The sequence below is a fragment of the Pinus tabuliformis genome, chromosome 5_2 (genome assembly GCF_031772625.1).
Source record: "Pinus tabuliformis cultivar Carrire ecotype Pingquan chromosome 5_2, CPIR1, whole genome shotgun sequence".
Classification (NCBI taxonomy): domain Eukaryota; kingdom Viridiplantae; phylum Streptophyta; class Pinopsida; order Pinales; family Pinaceae; genus Pinus; species Pinus tabuliformis.
Window position 1 is genome coordinate 11942419 of NC_142306.1, and position 9798 is coordinate 11952216.

Below are 9798 nucleotides of genomic sequence, written 5' to 3' on the forward strand. Positions count from 1 at the left end.
AATTAAGGTTGATTGTCCCCCTTGGACGGCGAAATACACGAGTTATCGGGCCTAAGCCGCTAGTGGTTACTACTTAATTGCTTCATAATATTGTGAATGAACAACAACATTAATTATATATTATTCATCAAATACGAATGTCATTACAACACGATGTATTCTTCAGAATAACATTGTCTCTTAAAATTACAGTCGAAGTAAAAGAAGCAAGAGTTGTTCTACTCTATACGTTTTTCCCCTCTTATAGTCAAAGAGGAAAAGAGATAAAGACGCTTCCTTAGGATCAAGAGATCCTGAGGAATTCAAAACTAAATACTATTATCAGACAGTCTTCCATCTTGCGCTGATCCTCCTAATTTGCTTCTCAATTTGACCGCACAAGACGTGCTCTTTTCTCCTTGTTTAGCCTTTATTATTCAATAGTTTGAACAACAGTTGTCCCATTTGCTAATCTCTTCATAAAAAGCAATGAAAGTTAGTTTTGACAGCCAAATCGCATCAAAAGCAGTTCCATTCACTTTCTATCGAAATTATATCAAAACCTTATTTCATCATGGCACAAATGCATAGAAAGGAGGAAAAAGATAGTGTAATTAAGAGTACATGTATACCTGTTGCACGATCCAACAGGTATTGGATAAGGATTATACTATAAGGAGATGGCGATCAAGTGGTATAGTGTGGATGTAATGGATTATTTATGAATGAATTGATATAAAATAGGAGTGCACCAAGGATCATGGATGTAGATCAAATCTAATAAATCTGAAATGAACAGATATTGAATAATCTCTTTATGGTTTGATAGATCTGTGATCATGATATTATGATGTGTGTTTGCAACAATTTGCATGCCGAGATTTGGGTTTGACAGATGTTGTAGTGAATGTATGTCTCAGTGAATACAGATTTGTATGCGAGCTTAACATTGAGAAGTCATGTACGTATGTGGATCTTCTACTTGGTAGTCACTTATATATTTTGTAGTATGGAAATATCTGTATGTAGGTTTGGTGAATGATGAGAGCGCACATACATGGATATGTTTTATAAGAGTTACATATATCTACTAGGGTTTTTTAGTTTGAGTTGTTAACGATCATTGATCAATTTTGTTATGCAATATGTTGTTTGTTGATAAAGTCTCTCATATGATAATCTGTGTTTGATCATGTTAGCTAGGTTGACTTTTTTATTGAGTGATATGTTGACTAGTGATGATGCTATTGTGTGATGATATGTATGAGGTTTAAGGATCTATCATAGGTCTAATATATGATTCAGTGTCACAATGATTTAGATTGAGTTGTTCAATATTTTGAGATCTATACTCAGATCTTATTAAGTAGAAGCACGTACATACATGGGTATGACTTAGAACAATAGCATGTATATTCTGACATATGGTTGATCAGGGCTTTATAGTAGTAATAGTTGGATTCTGTGATGGCTAACAATTCTTGGCCTGGTATATTGATGTATCTAATTGTTTATCTATGTTATGGTTTGTTTTGATTTAGATGTAAGAAATGGTAGAAATTCAGTGATCTGATTGGTTTGGTGATTAAGTTACTTAAAAAATTGGTTGGTTTCAGTATTTTTATTTCGTATTGGAATTAAATAATGGTAGTAGGTCCAGTTTAAAAATATGATGAAAAGAGGCCTACAAGTTTGATGTTTTGGGTCAGGTTGATCCAGTATGAAATATTATGAAATGTGGTCCACAAAGGTGTTGAGGATTGGATCCTTTAATGAGGAAGTCAAAGATTCCTTCTAATGGTGGATAGTGAATTTGATCAAGGGGTTGGAGCTCCCTTCTAGTGAGTGATGGAGAACGAGTGAAGGTTCTAACCTTCTACAGGTGGGTGCCTGCATACCGGTATGGGTCTACGCTAGTACAAAATTGTAAGAGGTTTTCCTTTATAATAAGAAATGAAGATAGAGATGTCGTCAGTGGTGGTCTTCTGCCACATTGGGTTTCCACCTTAAAATCCTAGTATCCTCATGTTTTGATGTGTTACTTATGTGTGATGGTTTATTTTGTTCTTACTACTCATGGTTACTACTATAATGAAGTAATGACATACTCGTTAAAGTAGAACAAATAATGAAATATATGAAAAGTTAGCTAACTGGATATATAATTTTTTTCCCTTCATCATAGTCATGTAGATACATTAGTTTACTTAATGACAACAACATATAGAAATGTGAATAAGTAATTGAAAGGCTTAAGTGACTTTTTAAATGCTAATTCTCCTCTCCCCCCCCCCGCCCCCCCCACTATTTTCCCAAGATATTGACAACAATAATGGCTTGAATACTTCATCCATCCTATTAGAACACTTTTCTTTACCAACTGTGGAATTAGGCTCTAGTTTGATTCCCTGTGTAATCATGTAGATTCATGTGCTTCTGAGTATGAGAGAATTTGGATTCCATTCAAAGTAATTGAATGTTGTGAATATCATTGGTAGGTTTTATACATTATCTATATTCACTCCAATCCTTTTTTACCTACAAATAAAATCAAATTATTCTCGTACAAGTTCCTATAATGCTCTAATACCATGTAAAATTATCGGATAACATGCACACATGAATCTAGATGCAAGGAGGAAACAACAATATCCAAGATTGATATGAAAAGAATGAAGAGAGAATGAATGAATTTTAGTTTCCTAAATGAATAAATGAATTAAATGTATATAATACTCTTAATTGGAGAGCTAATGCACACAAGGTTGGAATTATATTTCATACACATAGTAATCACTAGTAAATGACCTCATATACTTAATTAACTAGCCATGAAATGGATTTACTATTCATTAAATTATCCATGCACAAGTGATTAACCCACACATTCATAAAAGCTACACATGCATTCATATCCATGAATGAGTACAGTGATGAGCTAGTGGTGCACATAGAATTGGGACCCACTTAAGTAATTGAAATTTAACTAAGCATAAATCAAGGAGAGGTGCACATTTTTTTTACCTAGAGAACATTATGATGCAAGGAGGAATATATATGGGCAAGTGAACTGTCTACCGATGCACTATAAAACTTAGGAAAATATGAATTAAGACAATAAGAAGGTACATTAATATCTTGTAAGTGGGCTTGGGTAATTTTTTAGAAGGAGGTGATAAGAAACTATTCAATAAAATGGATCTCAAAGTAGATGTGGGGTAGATCACTATTTTACCTATTCTATCTGCGCTTAGTACCTACCTATGGTATTTTATTCACTAGTTACAACTACAAGAAAATTGTTACCTAGGTATAGATAATGCAACCAACAAAAATTTTAAAGATCCCAAAATTGGTGAAAGCGAAATATAGAGTAAGATTTGTATTTTTAAAATTATTGAAATTGTAATGGTAGTAGGAATATTCTTGTCCACGTGGATGTCACATTAGGATATTTTTAGTATAATACATATGGCATTGGGAAAGGAAGCATGAGTGCATGAGCTCCTTGAAAAACTTGTTGAAATGTAGGAGATAGATTGATAGATTTAAGTAAGAGGTGAATTAATTTCCTTACCTAATTTTATCAATAGTATCAAAGTGGTAGACACTAAATTGGATATGTAAGGAAATATTGTTATATATGGATGAATGGAGATAACGAATTAGGTAACAACAAAAATATATGTATTCATCCAGATCATGCATCTAAGATAGAAAACCGTGTTCAAAGCGAAAATTATTTCTCACATTTGTATATAGGGACATATGATTCCATAGTAGACTCCTTGGGTAGTTTGACAATGTTCACTAGGATGCTAAAAATATCACAAGGATTTTTATTGAAGGTGGCATAAACATTGGTGCAGATGTGCCTCTCTTAGGTAAGAGGGTTAGAAATATTTTGTTTGGCTCATGTAACTTAGATAACATTGGAAAAAATATTGGAATAGTTGATCGTAGTGATTGTGATGGCCAATTTCTAAGTGTTGAGTTATAGAAAGTGACTTACAAGATTGAAGCGAAAGTTGGTAAATTTTCCATAATTTATTAAAAAATATATGGCGAGATGGAAGTGCATCACAAGGTGATCCAGATTTAAACACAAATGCAACAAATTATAGAGATAACCATAAACACAGAGATGCAGCGGAAATAATACTTCATTTCATTAATGTAAAATACTGAAATATGCTTACAAACAGAAATGGAAATAAACCAACGAGGGCGATGGTAGCTTATCTCTGAGAAGAGATGCGGCGGCTACATGCCTCTGAACTGCCTTACAATGAGGCTCAAGAGCCTTTTTATTATTGACAACAAGAGAAAACCCTAAACAACCAAAACCCTAACCTAAGGGGATGTAACACCAATAGTTTATGGGCCCCGTTGGGGTGAGTTGGACGACCAACTTCCCAAGGTCGTGACATGGACAATATTATCTCCATTTGACACACATGATAACCCATTGGAAGGATCTCTCCGAGGACTACGAAGGAAAAGACAATTTTAGTCAGAAGGTCGCTAGTCGTAATTTCTAGAAAAATGTCGTTTAGGGCCTCAAAATGGCTCCAGAAGTTTAGGACTCAAAAAACTGCTAAAAATAGTAAACTGTTCTATAATTAAGGAAACTGAAAAACCAAAAGAAGAAATGGTGGGGGTCCAAGTGAAATTGGCGAGTGGCCACCAATATCCACCTGGATCATTCCTGCCCCCTTAGGAAGCAATGGTCCCCATCCCGTTGAGTTACTCCATGAGATGAGGAAACTTCTGTAGAACTTGGTCCCTGGTGAGCCACTTGCCCTAGTGAAGGAGTTGGCCTGCTTTGAACTCTCGATACAGTTGGATATTCTACTGGCGAGTGTGCTTGATCTGTGTGTCCATAATCTGATCAGTTGCAGCTTGTTCGATGCATTCTGGATTTAACTCTGTGGGTGTGAGTTGTTCTACAATGTCGGATGTGTCTAGTAATGATGGAAAGTATGGCTGAAGGCGGTCCACATTGAACACTCGGTGCAGGCCAAGGAATGGGGAAATGCTGAGCTCAAATGGATTGTCTTCCACAGCCTTAGTATTGGTGTAAGGACCATATCGGAGTGGTCTAAGTTTCTGATAGGCTTCGGTAAGGTGTTCCTTTTGCAAATGTAACCAAAATTTGTCGCCCACCTGAAACTTGTGTGGCACCAAATGTTGATCATGTCGTTGCTTGTATTTGGTATTTGATTTCTCTAGAATGTCATGGACCTGATGTCGAATATGTTGGATGTGCTCAATGAAGTTGATTTCCTTATCTGTTTCAGACTTGACATGAGCTGAATCTACGTGAGTAGGTGCAAATGGCATGGCCACATCAATGGGACATAGTGGTTTGAATCCAAAGCCCACCTGAAAAGGGATGTGGCCAGTCGAGTTGTGCAGAGCTCGGTTGTAGCTGTGTTGAACATCAAGGAGTCGCTCGTCCCATGGGTGTGGATTCTTTGAGTTGTACATGCGCAAAATGTGTGCAATCATCCTATTGACAACCTCTGTCTGGCGATCAGTTTAAGGATAGAAGGTTGTGGACTTAGTGAGTTTGGTGTCCAAGATTGACCAAAGACTAGAACAAAATGTACTGAGGAACCTGTTGTTCCGATATGATATGATCGACTGTGGGATCCTAAAGTGTACTCACACTCATTCAAAGAAGAGTTTAGCAGTGGCTTCAGCTGTGATATTCTTCTTGGAGGCCGCCATAATGGCCATATTCAAGAACTTGTCGACAACCACAAAAACACAGTCATTTCCATGCTTAGTGGAAGGAAGGCCTGACATGTAATCCATGGAGATGGATTCCCAAGGTCGACTAGGGGTAGGCAGCGAGGTATAGAGGCCTTACTTCTTGATGGTCGGTTTTGTAATGGCGCAGGCAGTGAACAATCTGATTTACTTCCTGACATCCTATCGAATATTTAGCCAATAGAAATACTTATGTGGTACTTCCACCATTTTCTCGACCCCGAAATGCCCAACAACCTGACTATACTGTGCTTCCAAAATCTTCTTGGCACACTCGCTTGAAGGAACACAAAGGTGACCCAGGTGGCCTAACAGGGCATCCTAGGGGTGAAAATCTGGAACATGTTGACCCTCCAAGAGTGTCTAGTATGTGTGGCTGAATTCTGGGTCACTTTTGTAGAGAAGTGGCCAATCAAAAGATTCATGCCAACAAGAGTTGAACACGGTGGTTAACGCCATGATCAGTGGTCGACTGAGGCAATCTACGACATCATTGGTGTTGCCCTTCTTATACTTGATATTCAAATGGAATTGTCGTAGGTATGTGGACCACTTCTGATGGTGATAATTTTGCAATTTCCTTTGGGTCTATATGAATTGTAGGGGTCTGTGGTATGTGTGGATGACCATTTCCTTCCCCAAAATGTAATGCTTCCATTGTCGACAAGCCTGCATATTGGAATACATCTCTTTGTCATAAGTGGGATAATTACAGATTACGTCTGAAATTGTCTTACTGTGATATGCCAGTAAATGCCTGTGTTGAGTAATGACTACCCCAATAACATAGTCAGAGGCATCTGTCACGACCTCAAATGGTTGTTGCAAGTCTGGTAATGCGAGCACTAGTGCCGAGCAGAGGCAATATTTCAACTCTGTGGATGCCTTTTGTTGAGATTTATACCAAAAGGATTTTGCTTTTGCTCCTCCCTTGGTGACTTGACTCAAAGGCCAAGTGATATGAGAAAATCCCAACATGAACCTGCGGTAGAAGTTGGCAAGACCTAGAAAGTTGCGGAGCTTTGTCAGAGTCATTGGAGATGGCCAATCTCAAATGACTTGGATCTTGGTTAGATCCACCTGCACCCCCTATTCATCAATAATGTATCCTAGATATTGAACCTGGGTCATGCGAAAAGTGCATTTCTGCAAATTGGCACATAACTTTTGTTGTCACAATGTTTGAAGAACCTATCAGATGTGGTGGAGGTGCTCTTCCCAACTTTGGCTGAAGATCACGATGTCATCCAAGTACACCACTACAAATGAGTTGGTGAATGGCTGCAAGATGTCATCCATTACCCTCATGAATGTTGTAGGAGCATTCATTAATCTGAAAGGCATAACCAACCATTCGAAAAGGCCCTCCTTCTCTTTGGAGGCAACCTTCCACACAACGTAGTGTTCAATTGGTACCTGGTGATATCCTGACTTCAAATCGATCTTGCTGAAATATTTTGCCCCCTTCAATTGGTCCAGAAGGTCATCAATCTATGAGATTGGGTACCTATTATGGAAAATGATCTTGTTTAGCGCCCAATAGTTAATACAGAGTCTCCAAGTCCCATCCTTCTTTTGTACCAATACAATCGAGCTCCCACAGGGTGATGAACTCGGATGAATGTGACCCTTTTGCAGCAGCTCTTGAATATAACTCTTGATTTCATCATTCTCCAGAACAGAGCGCTGGTAGATTGGTTCATTGGGCAGCAGCATGCCTAGGGTCAAATCGATGGAGTGCTTAACCTGGCAGTGCAAAGGAACCCCTATGGGGTAGGTGAAGATGTCCTCGTACTCCTCCACGACCTTGTCCATCTGTATTTTTCATGTGGAGGGGCCCTATCTGGACATCGTGGCTACCATCTTCTTGTTTCCTTGAGGGCGTATCATCAGGAAAACGAATTTTCTGGTTTTGGAAATGAGCTTACTGCATTGTTTTGCAGTAACCAAAGAGATGGCGGTAGGTGGTGCTACCTCCGATATCCTGTACAAATTATTTCCCAATGTAACAATAATAGCATGGGGCCTTGATACATACACAGCTTGTTGCTTCCACAAGTACGGTTGTCTTAATAATACATCAAAAACCTCAAGGGGAGCAATGTCACACAATACCTCTTCCGTGAAGGGCTTGATGTTGTATGGAAGGCAACACTGCTGGCTCACGCAATGATCCCATCCTTGGTGAAGCCACCGATGGTGTACGGTTGTGGATGTGCTGTGGTTGGTAAGGCTAGCCACTTCACGACCTCTGCCGAGATGAGGTTTTTTTGGCTCTTGCTATCGATATTGAATTGTAGCAGGGAGCCCTTTACCCACATCTGGGAGTGGAAGAGACACTCCTCCTCCTCTGGATCTTTGGGTTCCTCATTCTGGATCTTCGTGGTGGCAACAGTGGCATTGGGCTCCACATCGATAATCTGCTTACCTTTGGCACTCCCCTTGTTGGGCTTTAACTCAGAGTCAGAACATGCATATGATTTTGAAACCTTTAGCTCGGGCACTAGTGACTTCTTGGCCCAACACTTACTTGTGTTGTGAGTGGAGCTCTTATGGAACTCACACCACTTTCCCGTGTCCCTTTTCGGCTTCGCGGTGCTGTTCTTTGCTTGTAGATTTTGCGGGTTGTCTTTGGTCGCCCCGCCTTGGCTTTGTCCTTTTTTCTGTTGTTTGGGGGCACCTTTCCCTTGTTTCGAATTCCCAGATCCAAAGTCTCGCTTCTTCTATTTAAACATTTACTTGACCTTGACGGCATATTGGTATGTCATGCTGAGCGAGGAGATGTTCATGGATCCTATTTCTTCCTGGATGTACTTGTGCAGGCAGCCGCAGTATTTGAGTACCAAATGCTGCTCTGAATCCTTGATACCCAACTTTGTGCAAAGGGTATGGAAAATATTGATAAACTCCGGCACATCTTGGTCCCTTCCCTGCCACAACGTGGTCCACTTTATGTATTGATCCTCATAGCTTCCGACAGGGTAGTACTACTCATTGATGGCATCCCAAAGTGAATTCCTAGTGAGTGCGGCTGAAAATAGTGTGCCTATGCTTTCATCCTTATGCTTGCAGTAGGTTTCCCACTAGTCCTTGATGTGGGGGGCTCCTTTGGGAAGAGCGAAAATAATCTTTTCCCAACTAGAAAAATCATGAATAAAAAAATAACCCTCTTGCAGATTTAACCATTTATTGATGACATCTGCATCTATCTGACCCTCGAATATGGGGATTTATAAATTAACTTGTACCTTAAATGGTGTGGCGTTTCCAGACTAGTTTTTGGAAGCCAATGCGTGACCCCTCGGTAGTTGCTGAAGGATCAAGGCGAAGTTGTCCATCATCGTGTTCGTTTGTTTCTTGAGGGCTTCTTCGAGAAATATTTTGATAAGATCTCCTGCCCCCTCATCTTTCTTTTCATCTACCATGGGAGGCCGTTGGGATTTGTGAGACTAGTCTTGCAAAGGTTCGACCAGTTCAAGCCCTAACTCCTTATATCTCGACCTCGTTGGGGACATGCAAAGAAAAACAGAGAAAAAAAAGCAGACTACTCCAATACCACTGATCTAGATATAAACGAAAATGCAACAAATTACAGAGATAACCATAAACACATATATGCAGTGGAAATAATACTTCATTTCATTAAGGTAAAATACTGAAATATGCTTACAAACAAAAATGGAAATAAACTAGCTAGGGTGATGGTAGCTTATCTCTGAGAAGAGACGTGGTGGTACATGCCTTTGAACTACCTTACAATGAGGCTCAGGGGCATTTTTATTATTGAACAATAAGAGAAAACCCTAAACAACCAAAACCCTAACCTGAGGAGATGTAATATCAAGAGTTTATGGGCCCCATTGGGCTGAGTTGGACAACCAACTTCTCGGGGTCATGACTTGGTCATATTATCCCCGTTTGATGCACATGATAACCTGTTGGAAAGATCTCCATGAGCACTACGACAAAAAATATGATTTTGGACAGAGAATTGTTGGTGGTAGATTTCCAAAAGAACGCCGTTTAGGACCTCAAAATGACTCT